Here is a 16,678-nt window from a genome sequence, read left to right as displayed (position 1 = left end):
TCTGAAGACTCACAGCTCTCTTTGAACAATAGAAGTTAATTCCTAATTCTCAAGGTTTCACAGAAAAGTGTGATTCCTGCAATGTCACCACAAATGTCACTTGGACTTTTTGGATTTTTGCTTATCTTTCTCTGAGAGAATGCAACAATACACTCACACAAGCAACTTGTTTTTTCTTCTAGGAAAACAGACTGATACAAGAAGAGAATCTTCATTTTCACATTACCAAAATGTTCAAGATATTTTAAAATTGTTGCATTTATGAAAAGCTACTAGTTAAATGGTTTCCTTGAAACAATTCATAAATCAAAATCAAAAACCATGTCTTTGTCAGCTCCACTACATTTCATTTACTCTCAAACTCTGTCAGCAGGATGAGGTGACTGACAATTATTCAGGCGCTAATTAACCTACTTAGCAGGTCACATAGGTAAGAAACCGGATGAGGTTCAACAAAAGCAAGTTGTCTCGCTCCGATTTATAGGAGGGAGATGAGGTTCTTTTAATATTATATACCCGGCGTGAGATTAAGAAACAACGGTTCAAATGTTGGTCCGACCAGTTTATTATAATCGTAATCAGGGAGACGGGGAAGGGAAGGAGGGCGATAGAAAAAAGAGGAAAGAAGCAAGAATTGCGTAAAGCGGGGATAGTCACCACCAGGATCCCGCAGCGATCCCGTTGCACGACGTTTCGATGGTCCGAGGTAGAAGCAGCAAGGGGGGAGAGAGAAGCAGCTTGGCCGGCCTTGGGCAGCAAGCAGGTGGCAGAAGGAAGTCGCGGAGCCGATCCAGGAGGAAGCGGCAGGACTCAGGTAGCAGGCCCAGGGGAGTCCGCCAGCACGCAGGAATTCCGTGGGGAGGGATCTGATGGCAGACACCTACCCTCATGGTTTTCGGTTCCTCCTTTTATCCTCCTTTTTCTCCTGTCTACATGACATCCCTGGGCACTTGAGCAAGAGTCATGTGGTATCCCCCGAGATGGCCATCATCCTGAGATAAGTCCACACAAAAGACCACTTCACAGCTATTTAGCTGCAGCTTATCTTCCTCTCCTTGCCCCTGGCCTTGTCCATCAAAGTTCTCCAGACAAAGGATTTCACCACCTTTGCCCAGGACTTGCCTGGACTTGTATAAGTCCATCTGTGTCCCCAGCAAGCTTTGAGACATTGATGTTAACAGAATAATATCTTACACAAGTGTAGGGTCTTACACCTAGGGAGGAATAATTGCATGCACCAATACAGGCTGGAGGATGAGCTGCTGGAGAGGAGCTCTGCAGAGAGGGACCTGGGTGTCCTGGTGGACGACAGGTTGGCCATGAGCCAGCAGTGTGCCCTCGTGGCCAAAAAGGCCAATGGCATTCTGGGGTGCATTAAGAAGAGCGTGTCCAGCAGGTCGAGGGAGGTGATCCTCCCCCTCTACTCTGCCCTGGTAAGGCCTCATCTGGAGTACTGTGTCCAGTTCTGGGCTCCCCAGTACAACAAAGACAGGGATCTCTTGGAAAGAGTCCAGCGGAGGGCCACAAAGATGGTGAAGGGCCTGGAGCATCTCCCCTATGAAGAAAGGCTGAGTGAACTGGGTCTGTTTAGCCTTGAGAAAAGACAACTGAAAGGGGACCTGATCCAGGTTTATAAATATCTGAGGTGTGGCGGCCATAGTGGTGAAGCCAGTCTCTTTTCAGTGGTACGTGGAGACAGGACGAGGGGAAACGGACATCAGCTGCAGCATAGGAAGTTTTGCACGAATGTGCGTAAGAACGTCTTCACGGTGAGGGTGACGGAGCACTGGAACAGGCTGCCCAGGGAGGTTGTGGAGTCTCCTTCTCTGGAGATATTCAAGTCTCGCCTGGACGCCTACCTGTGTGACCTGGTGTAGGGAACCTGCTTTGGCAGCGGGGTTGGTCTCAATGATCTCTGGAGGTCCCTTCCAACCCCTACAATTCTGTGATTCTGTGATTCTGTAACTGGCATAGATTGTGTCAAACCTCATTACTGGGATAATAACTTAATCATTCAACACACTCACTTAAATCCAGAGAATCTGGAGAATAAGTCAAACAGGAAAATAAAATCAATACTTAGATATTATATTTAAAAATGTGAAAACACTGTCTGTTGTGAAAATAGAAAGCATACTACTAACTAGTAGAAGGCAAATAAAAGTCAGAGAAGGCTGGTTATGTTGGTTCTTTTCAATCATAATATGCAGCATGAGTGTCAAAAAATACTGTATGTCGCCATGCTTTTAGGAATGAAATATAGTTTTACATATAAAGAAGGCAAGAGCATTTGCATTACTGTGGGAATCAAATGTTTCTCCATGAGAACAGGATAATAATTATTTCATGATCTCCGCTGTCATAGTTCTTTTTGCAAGTCCTTCAACTTTACTTTTGGGGGGGGCGGGGTCTCTGATAGTTGGCATCACTTATCCTCTAGACGAACCTTCCCCAGGAATGCACTCTCAGAATATAGGTGTATATCTGCTTTTATCAGAGATACCGGCCTGACAAAATTATTTGGGTATTTCCAGTATTATTCATCCACATTGTGAAAGAAATGTAATGTAACAAAATGCAGTTGTCATTAATTGAATGTTTCAGAGCAGAACTGCTCATGTTTGTCTGCTTTCTGATCTGTGTGGAACAATCTTCTCTCCTCTCTTACATAGCTCAGCCTTGTCCATTTCGTCATGCCTGGCTTTAGAGCAAAGCCAAAGGAATGTCAGATGAAAAAAGTCACTGAATGGGAAAATAATATTGCTGGATTGAAGGATGGGTGGGAAGGAAGAAAAAATATAGTGACTGTCAGAGTCACAGAGACAGTGTAAAAGCTGCACTTTCTCTGCACAGTAATTCTCTACATTTCCAAAGTGTCTACATAAATAGCAGGCAGAAGGAGTAGAATATTTCTGGAACAAGAAAAACATTTTCTGGGCAGATTCTTTACCTTTCATAGAAAAAATGACAGCTGAGTTTGAGTGGGAAATACAAATTTAGTTTGGATTCAAGAGAAGGAACAATCATTACCAGAACTTATTAGAGTTCCATTAGAACTATTCAAAATACAGATGGAGAAAAAAATACCATGACTCATATGACAGCACCCAGCTGCTCCTGCTTGTGTGATTTGTGAGGAGCCCCACAGCACAAACAAAAGTACATTAAAGACACAGGAAAATACCTCAGTATGGCCAGCATGCCCATCTTCGTAGTATGTAGCAATGGTTTATGGTAATGGTCTGCAAGAAGCAGAGTGATAAAAGAAGCTGTCACTCTTCTGAGTAGTAGATCATTCAGTTTACATTTATCTGTAGGTCTTATGGACAAGAATTAGAGTTTAACATGAGCAGCTCTAGGACTTGCAATTTATGCACTCAATACGAAAAAAAAAGAGAATGTGGGATAAAGAAAGACCCTGCAAATGAGTAAACAAGCTCGGCAGTTACTTGTGCCAGATGTAAACATGCATGAGGCACCTGGCTAGTACATGTGACAAGGTTGTTATGGGGGTATAAAAGGTTGTAAACATGTTCTACAACTCTGTGCCTCGCTTGCCACAAGAAAAAAACTAAAGGAAAAAAATCTCAACTACCACAGCAGCTCATGATAGACCTCCAAAACAAAAACAGTCAGCATGAAAGGATAACCAGCATGTCAGGAATTAATGCTGATCTCAGATAGCTTTGTTGTTTTATTTTCTGCATAACAATAAGCAAGAATGAATGCTCAAGCTGGTAGATGTGACCTAAGACTATTCATGTAGTCAAATGTATTGTTTTGAATCATAAGCTGTCTTCCTACTGAAACAGCATATTAGAAGGGCTGTGCATGTGTATCACAGTTCTGGAGCATGCAGCTCTTAAATGTCTATTCTAGCATCTTACTATGGAATATAAATGCCATAGTAGCCAATAACTGATTTGAATTTAAAAAAAAAAAAAGAAAAGATTAAAGTGAGGCAGCACTATTCATGGATGCTATCTCCTAGTCCAGGAGTGAAAGAAAAAAGGAACAGCTTGCAGGAAAAAAAAAAAAATTGCCTAATTAGTACAAAGCATAACATCAGTAAGTTAAACGTTCTCATTAAAACTTTCCCAGATAAAAAAGCAACAATCATAAAGATAATTATGTCTGTTTTTTTTTTATTGTTTGCTTTTTGCATAAAACAAAAGCACAAAGAGAGCAGATAAAATCCATGTAAGGAGGTGTCAGCTCATGTAAATGAAGTTACTCTTTGCTAGAAGTTCAGAGGCTAGGCTCCAGCTGCCAGTGGTTAATTTTTTTGTGTGGGCTGAAGCCCCACTGCTCCCATTCTATTTTTCTAATTCTCATGGAGATTTCCATTGTTTTCAGATCACTGGTAATTTTCATATATTATGTACTAAACTTACAAATGGCTCACCAAATTATACAACTATAGTCACATTGAAGAGTGACAGTAGATTAAGGAATTCCATTAGAATAGGAATATTTAACTATCTGGCTATCCAGATTGATCCAATTATATAAGTATTTTAATATTGGCATATCTAGATCACTGTCACACAAGTGAGTGCACATTTCTATGTGCTTCAGAAGTTAGCTGGAGGCAGTGACACAGCCTAGGCAGCAAGATTCACATATTGTGAAGTCAGGATATATTCTAAGGGAGGTTCAAGTTTAGATGGAGATGAGACCACGAGAAAGCAGTAGTAGGTGTATAAATTTCTATTTATCTCAAGTACTATTGCAGAATGTATACTATGAATGTAAGCTAACTGCGTCTTCAGCGAAGATAGGTTGCTTTGAGTGACAGATGTTCTGAGTGATTTCTGGAAATAAAACCAGTTAGAAACTTTTTGCTCCCTTGTCATTTATTAGGCTTTCCATTTTCAAAAATATCATGTTTTTCACTGATCTCTCCTTTATAACTCAGTCTGTAACTGCTGTAAAGAGTAACCCCATTATATTTTTGTCAAATCACCTTCTTACAACCCTTCATTAAAAAAAAAAAAAATTTCAGTGATACTATGTCTTCCATTGATAACAGTCACTGTGTATTTGTTGAATAAATTTAATAGAAAGAAGTACTGGGTGATATTCAAGTATGGCAATGCAACATAATGGTGTTTTAGATATACCTGGTCCTGTTAAAATTTTATCCATCCCTCTAAAAGCATCCAGGCTTGACTACTCCTGTGCTAATCTGTTTCATTCCTCTCCTTACTGAGACTGACACTGACTGAGCATCAGTTTCCATATATAGGTGATGCTTAATTGCTAGCATGCTTGCAGCAAATTGAATCATCTAATTCCCACAGAGACAGTTGCAGGGTGAAGATTTTTTTTCACTGTGGTGCAAATTATGACTGCTCATGACTGGGAAAAGGCACACAACATTTAATGAGGATGTGGAGAGGAGGGAATGCAGGAAGAAGACAGGCTCTGACCCTCCTTGGGGCTAGAGCAATTCCTTCACAAAGCACTGGGGCACTCCGCAGGGTCTGCCCCCCAGCCCTGAACTAAATGTGCTGAGGCCTGGGGGGCACGGGAGCTGTTGCCACGTGGCCTCTTTGTCCCAGTCCCCCAGTTTCCACCCAGACCTCCTACTCACAAAGAATTTTCCATTGGGGGAACCTAGTTACAACCCACTGGAATCCACAGTGAGAATGCAGAGAGATGCCAGGCTAGGAAAGCAAATGGCTGTGCCTTCTTCCTCGTCTTGACTTCATCTTGACTGCTTTCTGGACAGCAGAATTTTAAATCACTGCAAGCTGCAAAGAGACCCAACTGCTCTATTGCACATCCTGAGCAAGAATTTTTTCATTAGGGTGCACTATCTTTCAGATAGATACTATAAATTATACTTAGAGCACACAAACTCACTTCAAGCCCAGGTGAGAAGATCAGTTTGAAAAGTGGGCTTAGGACAGAAATTAGTCCCATATAACATTCTTAGCAGAAGGGTTTGCTGTCTGCGTCTGTGTTGGGTTTTTCTGGCTCAGGAAGTAGTGAGTATTCTTGGTTTAGGACTGCAGAATATGGATGATTTTTGTTAGCTTCTGCACCTTTCCCACTGCTCAGAGAAGAAAGCCTTTGTCTTTCAGTAAATGAATTAAAAGATTGTCAGGGATTCATTGCAAAAAGGACAGTTTATTGTTCAAGATAACACCGAAGATTCACCAGTGTAAGAGTCTGCAAGAAAATGTGAAACATTTAAAATATAATGCAGTGATTAACGATGGGCTTTCCATAATAATCATGACAGTGAATGTACAAATAGAATAAATGCAATATTGAGGCAAATAGATGACATCTGACACAAAAAGTGACTTTTGTTTCATATTATTTTACTGCCTCCTCTTTCTCCCACCAAACAGAAGCTTTATTGACAAAATGTACTCTTGTAATTTAGTCTGCAGCCTTAAAGAATGTGCAACTCTGGGAAAAACTGAATTATGTCTTCTATTTGTAAGATAAGGAATGGCATTTAATAACTTAATGAGTAGGAATTTTAGTAGTTGTAAAAGAGAGAACTAATGGAATGCATTGTTCATCAATCTTTTTTCTTAATTCAGACATGTTGTTCATGTGGATAAGTGTCACATCCCTTATGTATTTATTAATACCTTATTAATACCCTAACCCACTGATACTCTAAATCATTAATGCTCTAAACCATGCACTAAAATCTCAAAAAGCTACAAAACTGTATCTCAACTTTTAATTTAATTTGTACGTGATCAGCAAATTTTTGAGGTTCTATAACTATCATTTGTAATCAGATACTTGGACAGCAAAGAAATTCACTTGAACTTCTGTCATTTGAGGTTACAGACTCTATCCCTGTAAAGCCTATATTCATCAAACTGGTGGAGGTAAAAAAAAATGCACCCATCATCATGACATGATGATGGTCTTTTTCAATTGCTGTTAATTGTTCTGTAGATACATCTTACAGACAAAATGATAACAAGAAGCTTGTAGATGTAGAAAAGCCACCCGAACATAAAAAGTAAGCATCAAGTCTGTTGTAGTAGGCGTTAATGAGGAGTTGGGATGTGATGGGATAGGACCTCCCCTGCTCTGCTGTGTGGGTCATCATACGTGCTTGAGGTGCGTAGACGAAGCACGTAGGATATATAAATCACTGTTTAGTCACAATAAACGCCATTTGCAGCATCCTCATATTGGTGTCAGTGCTGTTATGGTCCTAGTGAGGGGAGATAGCTAGCCCCCAGCGGACCAGACCTCGAGAACGGGGACAACAAGTGGTGCCCCATGTGAGGAACGTTGGCCTGTCGCCCCCCTGATGTCCCCCGAGGTCTGGTGTGTGACCTGAGGTCCGGAGTGTGGCCTGATCCTGCGCAGGATGGAATCGGTTGTTAAGGTATTGTTGCAGTTGGCCACTACAGTGGCCACGATATCCTTTTAAGGAGATGAGAGAATGCGCGGCCAATCAGGAGTCTCCTCGGCAGATAACTTCTTATCAGTCAAGGACTGAGCCGAGGGAGGCAGGGAGGGGAGGTGAAGGCTTTATCAGCCTGACACGGAGCTGAGGGAAGAGAACAGTAGGGGGGAGGCAGAAGCAGCTTCGTTTTGGGAAACTAAGAGAGGCACACTAACAAACTGGGGAAAGATCAGGTCTAGTCTGATAGATGAAGGAAGATCACTGGAAGTTTTCCCAGTTGTTGTAAACAATGAAGGAAACCCTGAGTGGGTACCTCTCGATCCGGAGGGCATTACCCGCCTGTTAGACTGTGTGGAGAAGTGAGGCTTGAACTCACCCCTCACCCTGAATGCCTTAGAGGCCATGACATCTATAGGTCCCCTTCTCCCTTACGACATAACGAATTTGATGCGCATGATGCTGTCTCTAGTACAGTATACATTATGGTCCTCAGAGTGGATGACAGGATTGCGAGCAGCTATAGGGGCTGCGGAATCAATTCCCGACCACCCATTACATGGGTTCTCATTAATGCGCTTGGCGGGAATGGTCAGGGGAATGGAGACCCCTCCCAGGGACAAGCAGCCAGGCTTAGGTCAGGGGAGCTTATAGCGGCTACAGACACGATGATTCAAGCATTTAAGAGAGTAGCCAAGGGTGTGGAGCCTGTGGACCCTTGGACCAAAGTGATCCAGGGGCTGACGGAATCATTCTCTGCTTTTGCGGACAGGCTCCTGAAGGCCATACAGGGGTCAGAACTCCCGAAATCGGCCCAAGGTCTAGTTATTATGGACTGTCTCCGGCAGCAGAGCCAGTCGGAGGTCAGGGAACTTCTCCATGCTGCTCCACAGCTTAGTACGCCTGGGGAGATGATCAAGTATATTCTGGATAAACAAAAGACAGCATCTCTGACCAATGAAGGGTTAGCGGTGGCTATCGTCGCTGCAGTTGGGGCACGACAGCCCCAGGGGCCATGTTATGTGTGCGGCTAAGCAGGTCACATTAAGGCAAATTGTCCAATCACACGCAGTGCGTGAGGATTGCGGGGCCCGGCCAGGGGGCTGATAGAGCCGATATGTTGGAACTGTGGAGGCCGTGGCCATACCGCCCGCCAGTGCCCAAGTAAGAGCATGCTCGGGAGAGATGAACAGCAGCAGGGAAATGAAGGTGGGAGAGTCCCCCTGGCCCAGGCCCCCTTCCCCATTTCTCTGACTGGGCCAATCCCAGGTCCTTCCCTCAAGTTCATCACGCACCCACAGTGGCGCTGACACTGGATTGTCAGGATCTGCCCCTCATTAAGATCGTGGTCTCATATGCTGGGGAATTACCCCCTGACTACGCAGGCCCACGATCTATATTTGTTACCGCACTTGTGGATTCTGGGGCAGATGTCACACTTATATCGGATCACGAATGGCCAAGTGACTGGCCATTGATTCCATCTCACGCGGTGGCGGGTGTGGGAGGTTCTCTCCTAGCAAAGAGGGCAAAGGATGAAGTCGAAATCATGTCAATAAATAGAGACGGGACCGCTGAAAGACCTGTCCTGGTAACTCCCTTTGTAGCCCAAGTGCCGGGTACATTATTAGGGAGGGACTTCTTGAGGGGGCTTGGAGCGCGCATTAGAAATTTATGATTAGGGCTGCTGTCTACCAATTGTCTGCCACTCATGCCATTCCATTACACTGGAGATGGGATGTCCGCCCCGTCTGGGTAGATCAGTGATCCCTTTCACGTGATAAGCTTGTGGCCCTTAAATATTTGCTTGCTCAGGAGCTTCGCCTTGGGCATCTTGAACCCTCACTTAGTCCGTGGAACACCCCTGTGTTCGTCATTAAGAAAAAGTCAGGGGCCTATTGCCTGCTACATGACCTATGTGCAGTTAATGCTCAGTTGGTCTCCTTTGGAGCCGTGCAGCAAGGTGGTCCTCTTTTATCAGCCATTCCCAGAGGATGGTCGTTAGTAGTAATTGATCTTAAGGATTGCTTCTTTTCTATTCCTCTGGCAGAGGAAGACCGGGAAGCGTTTGCTTTCACTGTTCCAACCGAGAATAATGCTGGGCCTGCCGAAAGGTATCAATGGTGGGTCCTGCCTCAAGGAATGGCATGCTCTCCTACCATATGTCAGCTTGTAGTGGGGAGGGCATTGGAGCTGGTGAGAGAGGCGTTCCTACAGTGTGCTCTCTGTCATTACAGAGAACATGGATGATCTCTTGCTAGCAGCTCCTTCCCTTCCAGAACTGCAGTTGTTGGAATCTAAGGTTGCGGATGCTCTCACAACTGCTGGTTTCATGATCTCTGAGCAAAAGATTCAGAGAGGCCCGGAGGTGGTATACCTAGGGTATCGATTTGGACCTGCTATGGTCCACCCGGTGGGGCTTGATATCCAGCCGAACGTCTCAACCCTTTGGGATGTTCAAAAGCTGGTTGGCGCAATACAATGGGTTAGAGGGGCTTTGGGGATTCCTGCTCAGCTCATGAAGCCCTTCTATGATAAGCTCAAAGGCGCAAATCCCAATGAACCCCGCACTCTCACCCAAGAAATGGTTTCTGCATGGCGCGAGATCTTGCAGAGCTGTATGGACGCTAAGCTCACTCGTTTTAACCCCACTGAAGCTTTGGAAGTGGCTGTGACTCGTAGTGAAGCAGGGGCGGCTGCAGTCATAGGACATGCTCTAAGTGCAAGGCCAGAGCCTTTGTGGTAGCTCTTTTCGGTCCAGCCGACACGAGCATTCACCTCGTGGCTCGAGATTTATCTACTCTCCTCCACAAGGCTCGGTTGATGCTTGTGCGAGTGTTCCTGTGGAAAACTGACATAATCTATCTGCAGAGTTCCTTTCGTGAATTGCAGCCTCTCCCTGAGACTCTTCTTGTTATGCTCCAGGGTTTTGGAGGCAAATTGCTTTTCTCAGACTCCCTGCCTGTTTTTTTTTTGAATTAGCGCGCCCTCTCCAAGTGTCATTAGCTATTAGGGTACATGTCACTCCTCTTCAAGGGCCCATTCTGTTTACGGATGCCTCCTCTGGCACGAAACAGGGAGCAGTAGTTTGGCAAGGCTCCGGTTGAGTATGGGAAACTGCTATCTTTACCGACCCCTCTGTCAGTGTCCAGCTTTTGGAGGTGAGGGCTGTGGCAATCGCGGTAGAGATGTGGTGAGATATTCCTTGCAACATAGTGACGGATTCTGCTTTCACAGCTAAGCTGCTGGCTCGAATGGGTCAAGAAGGTTTACCCAGTTCAGAGGCTGTCAGTATCTTAGAAGATGCATAGGCTACTCATTCGGCCCCAGTTGCAGTTTTGCATGTCCACAGTCACTCAGAGGTTCCGGGGTTTTTTACGATAGGCAGTGCAGTAGCTGATAAGGCTGTGGGTACAGCAGTCTTTACGATCAGAGCCACACATGATCTTCATGCGACCCTTCACATAGGCGCTCGGGCTTTGGCACGAGCCTGTTCTATTCCCTTGTCAGCAGCTCATGATGTAGTCCAGGCGTGTCCGCATTGCAATTCTGCTCTGACTATTGGTGCAGGAGTCAACCAACGCAGTTTAGGGCCGTTGCAGATCTGGCAGACAGATTTCACATGGGAATCTCGAATGGCCCCTCGGTCATGGCTTGCTGTTACGGTGGACTCGGTTTCCACCATGATCGCAGCTACCCAGCATGCAAAGACCAATTCGTCCATGGCACAGAGCCATTGGGCTGCTGCGATAGCTGCTATGGGGTTACCCAGTCAGATAAAGACAGACAATGGGTCTTGCTTCACTTCAAAATCGACCCAGGAATGGCTGACAGCTTGGGGAATATCCCACTCCACAGGGATTCCTGGTAACTCCCAGGGGCAGGCAATTGTGGAATGTGCCAATCGCCTCCTCAAGGAAAAAATATGCGTCCTTGGGGTGTTGGAAGGGTACCGGGAGAGAATCCCGGTCAAGAGACAAGCAGAAATCCTAGCTAAGGTTATTTATGCGCTGAATAACTTTGAACGGGGAGAAAGTAATTGGACTCCAGTACAGAAACACTGGCAACCCAAAATCCTGACGGAAGGACCTCCGATAAAGATAAGAATGGAAAGTGAACAATGGGAAAGGGGATGGTCAATATTGGTTTGGGGCAGGGGCTTTGCTGCCGTTAGGCATCAGGAAACAGGGAAGGTTGTTCAGGTTCCATCAAGAAAGATACGACCAGATACTAGCATAAACTAATTGGATCATGAACCCTCCCATTTGCAGGTTTGGCTCCTCGAGAGGCCCAGAATACAGACAGGATTGACGAAAGAACAGGAGAAGGAATCACTTCTGAAGACCTCACTCGTCGAGGAAAAGTGTCCTTAATAGCGCCGGTTAAGAATGTAACACTTTCGCTTTTGCTCATAGTACTCTTAAGGCCCGAGACACTTATCTTGATACTGAACAGAACATTTGTCATCTTTGAAATTCATCCCAATGGGACACTTGAAACTTGACACTTGAAGTGCTTATATATATTGGGAAAGAGTGTGTTTGTATGAGGACCTCTTAAAATTCTATACTTATAGATGATATTGTTGTAGGTACCAGTAATCACTCAAATCTCTGTGTCTGCAACTTTACTAGTATTGTAGGATGTGACTTTAGTTAGCCCAGCTTGAATCACCTAAGAATGTAGTATATCACCCTCTGTATGATCTACGTTAGAGTAATTAGGCGGTAAGCAAATAACGTGCTGTAACGGGGCAAGGCTTTACTGAGATTTATTAATTTACCGAGCATGGGGACGGGGAGATGTTGTAGTAGGCATTAATGAGGAGTCGGGATGTGATGGAATAGGACCTCCCCTGCTCTGCTGTGTGGGTCATCATGCATGCTTGAGGGGCGTAGATGAAGCACGTAGGATATATAAATCACTGTTTAGTCACAATAAATGCCATTTGCAGCATCCTCATATTGGTGTCAGTGCTGTTATGGTCCTAGTGAGGGGAGATCACTAGCCTCTGACGGACCAGACCTCGAGAACGGGGACAACAAAGTCCCTGTCTGAAAAGTTTCCTTCTCTGTGTCAAAAAGGGATTTACCTCAGCAATAGCATCATGTGAACTTGTTTATTTTGGACATTTGAATGATTTGCCTCCAAGTACTTGGATCATGATGTGTGTTAATATGCAGCCTACTGTCAATTAAAAAAATCATCTAAAATGTGTTATGAAGCTGCTCTGTCTTAGGATATTATTTCTTTATGAACACAGTGCAACAGATAGAACTAGAGTCCTAGGTAAATACGTAAGACATATGTGCATGCAAAAGCAGACAGAGAGCAGAAAATTCAAGTCAATGGTATGAAAGTAAAAGTAGAAATAAAAATTGGGCTGTATTATCAGCTCCAGTGTTTCATATTCTGTATATATCCTCAGGTAATTTTAATTTTAACCTGCAACAAATTTATCTGTTTGCTTTACTTCTCTGTTTCAGAAACAAAAATAATTGAGGAGAGCCTGCAGTAATTTGTTCCTCTTGTAGATTGATGTGAATGGTTATTTTTTGCTGTATTGTTTTATCATACAGGCAGCCTAGTAGCAGATGTCTTACATTTATTTAGCTGTTTGAAGCCCAGTCACAGCCATTCCACTCAGTCAGGTAGTAGGCATACTACTATGCCTGTATAGGATATGAGACCTAATCAATACATTTGATCTCTTTATTATTTTAATTTTTGTCTCAGAAGCTCACTACAATGGGATTTCAAAACATTTGAGCACAGTGGGAGGGCCAGTAATCCAGTTATTTGGTTTTCTTGCTGAAGAGAATGGAGACTGGGAAAGCCATCTTTCCCTTGCTCCAGTGAGCAAGCTACAGGCCTTCATTAGGCTTTAAGCTTCCTGTGTAAAACATACTCCAAGGACTGCAGCAGGCCACTTACATAGAGCTTGGAGGGCATAACTGGGACATGGTTGTGGCGCACTGGCGTTCTGTCCCAGAAAAAATGTTCACCACTAGAATCAAGCACTCATCCTGAAGTTCTCATTCCAAAATTAAATGCCATCTACCATATGAATAAATAATAATAAATTAAAGCAGCATGAGTAAATTTAAAAAAAAAAAATCACAATAATTTATTCTGTGACTCATCTATTCTGAATTGCTTTTCCAGACTGCATATCTCAGACTATCTTTCAGTTTTTCTTTTTTCATGATTATGTTTTTGCATGTGTAAAATGTCCCTCAATATACAAACTGGATTTATTCACTGCCTAGTCCATATTAATAAAAATAGTTTTAGATAGTACTTGCTTTTGCAATGCAAATAATTTTGTTTACTTCTGCTACTCAGCAGAACCTGACCTACTTTGTATGCAGGTTGAGTCTGTGTGAATCGTACCCAAAGAAGAATTCAGACAACCAAAATGAAGTATGCAAAATATAGCTTTAGATGCTACATCTGGAGCTGCACTTTCTGGTTTTGAAAGTCAAGGGTAATTTCAACAGGCTTCAAGGTTTGGGTGGCTATAAAGTTATAGCAAACCAGTCTCTTTATAACATAAAAATATATATGTTATAACAAAGCTGGAGCACCTCCCATATGGGGACAGGCTGAGAAAGCTTGGGCTCTTCACCCTGAAGAAGAGAAAGCTCCAGGCAGACCTTACAGTGGCCCTCCAGTACCTGAAGGGCCCTACAGAAAAGCTGGGGAGAGACTTTTTATAGGGGCACACAGTGACAGGGTGAGGGGAATGGGCTTTAAACTGAAAGAGGGTAGATGTAGACCAGATATTAGGAAGAAATTCTTTACTGTGAGGGTGGTAATACACTGGAGCAGGTTGCCCAGCGAGGTTGTGGATGCCCCCTTGTCTCGCTCCAATTTGTAGGAGGGAGAGGAGGTTCTTTGATATCTGTATACTTGGTGTGAGATTAAGAAACAATGGTTCAAATGTTGGTCCAACCCATTTATTATAAATCCTAATCAGGGAGACGGGGAAGGGAAGGACAGCGACTATTATGAATTAGGGTGATAGGGAAGGGAAGGAGGGCGATAGAAAAGAAAGAAACAAGAATTACATAAAGTGGAGATAGTTGCCACCAGGATCCAGCAGCAGTCCCATTGCATGTCGTCCCGATGGTCCAAGGGTAAAGCGCAGCAGCATGACCAGCCTTGGGCAGCAAGCAGGAGCAGGAAGAAGCCACAGGGTAAGTCTGGGAGGAAGCAGCAGGACTCAGGTAGCAGGCCCAGGAGAGTCCATCAGCATGCGGGTATTCCATAGTGAGGAATCTGATGGCAGACATTTTTGTTCTTGTTCAGCGTGCAGGTCTCAGGTCATGAGGAATCTGTTGTCAGAAACATTTCGGGGGAGAGCAACAGCAGCATGGCCAGCCTTAGGCAGCAAGAAGATGCAGCAACAGAATAGGTCCAGGAAGGAAAGAGGCAGGATGTGAGGCTTCTCATGTCAGAAAAGCCCTCATTTAATGAGAAATCAATTGCCAGAAAATCTAATCTCATGGTTGTAGGCCACCTTTTTATCCTTCTTCTGCCATTGTGGCATACCTGGGTGCTTGGGTAAGAGTCATGTGCAGCACGTCCTCAGATGGCCATCTTCTTCGAGATAAGCCCACACAAAAGACTGCATCCCAGCCATTAATCTGTGGTTTATCTCTTGTTGCCCCTACCCTTGTCCATCTGTGTCCCTCAGACAAAGGATTTTGCAACCCTTGCCCAGGACTTGTCCATCTGTGTTCTCCAGACAAAGGATTTCTCAACCCCTGGCCAGGACTTGCTTGGACTTGTTCATCAGCAGGCTTTGAGGCAATGGCATAAAAGAACAAGCTCTTATACCCCTCTCCTCCCTGGAAGCATTCAAGGCCAGCCTGGATGGGGCAGTGAGCAACCTGGTTTAGAGGGAAGTGTCCCTGCCTTTAGCAGGGGGGTTGGAACTAGATGATCTTAAAGGTCCCTTCCAACCCAAACCATTCCATAATTTTTAAAGTACTCACAGGAATAGCAGGTATTAAAGAGAATATTCAGTAAACAGAATTTAATTACCTATCTTGAATTTTGCCATGATTCTGGCTAACACTTCAGTTCTGGTGAAAAATAAAAAATAAAAAAATATATAAAAAAAGAAAGATAAGAAAAATCAGGGAAAACTATTATTCTTCCGTGCTTCAACTGAAAATGGTGTATTTTATAACAACAAATAAAGCCTTGTAATGGGCTAGTTTCATTTCCTGCAATAAGTTCATTTTTTCCAGGAGCTTCTTTCCCAAAACTTCCTTAGGGTATGAAATAATTGGCTATTAAACATTGTGTTCTTGGCCCAAACAATAGTGTGGAAAGCATGCAAGACTTGTCTGGATTATGAGAAAAGAGAGAAGAGCTGATACGTATCATTTGAGCCCATCCTGAGCAAAACCTGCTCCCTGTCATTTACACAAGTTATCTTCAGCTTTCTTAATTTAGCTAGCTGAGACTTGGAGGGTTTTACTCACATTTGTAATAGAAAAAAAAATGAAGACAGGAAACAGAAGGGCACAGCTTTCTCCCTTTTCACACTTTTTCCTACCTGTTTGCCCTGCATTTAGAGTGGGGAAGTGAGAAAGAAAGGCTGTCAGCTCCATAGCATATTGCAGGACTGCCTGTCTCACCTGAAGATAAAAGGGAAATTATGAAAAATTTGTCTGCACAGTAAGAAAAAATAAATAAATAAATACAGCTGGTAGGAGTTGGTAGGGCTGTGACAACAGGCACTGGGCAGGATGCAGCACCTTACTGTGTGGTTGTACTGGTTTGTAAAGGGTTACAATAAGTGCCTGTACAATTGTATGCATCATGGAAACAGACAAGAAGAATTAGAGGTCCTGGGCAGGGCCACAATTGCCATCACAGCAATGTGGTACACTAATTCTGAGAGGCAGAAAATCCAGCTTTGGGAGGGCTGCCAAGATTAATCTAGCTTTCTGGAAGGACAGACTGGGATGAGGAGCTGCCCTTGATATATAAGTAAGCATCTGGGGAGCACGGAGCCATCATACAATGAGCCAGCTGACATCTTATGGGTCAGCATTAGAGGACAGCCCAAGATGAGTTGCACTGTGGTGGTTGTCTGCCACAGAATACCTGGTCAGGGAGAAATAGATGAGGCAGACAGCTGAAAGAAGTCTGATGCTTGCAGGCTATCCAGGGCTAGGGTACTAAGCTGCACCTATCATATTAATGAAGTAGCAGCATGAAATGCTCCTAGTAGATCTCATTTAGTCTCTATCCACCTTTCGGCTCTCATCT

The 16,678-nt window shown here is 43.9% G+C and overlaps 1 long non-coding RNA gene and 1 pseudogene across 2 annotated transcripts in view; both read left to right on the top strand.

Annotated features, from left to right (window-relative positions):
* Nucleotides 1-12,352, top strand: part of LOC104916809 (uncharacterized) — a 55,957-nt gene extending 43,605 nt beyond the window's left edge. Inside the window, exon 5 of one of the 2 annotated variants that reach the window (XR_014884922.1) lies at nucleotides 11,662-12,352. This is a non-coding gene — a long non-coding RNA (uncharacterized LOC104916809). Of the gene's footprint in view, nucleotides 1-182; nucleotides 5,004-11,661 lie in introns of those variants that run through there. The other variant, XR_014884923.1, reaches the window with a different exon arrangement.
* LOC146543811 (uncharacterized) lies at nucleotides 7,355-10,090 on the top strand (annotated as a pseudogene).
* Nucleotides 12,353-16,678: the final 4,326 nt, after the last annotated feature.

Source organism: Meleagris gallopavo, chromosome 9 (genome assembly GCF_905368555.1).
Source record: "Meleagris gallopavo chromosome 9, MGAL_WU_HG_1.1, whole genome shotgun sequence".
Lineage (NCBI taxonomy): Eukaryota > Metazoa > Chordata > Aves > Galliformes > Phasianidae > Meleagris > Meleagris gallopavo.
Note: the sequence above shows the minus strand (reverse complement) of the source record. Positions and strands in the feature narration are given on the sequence as shown.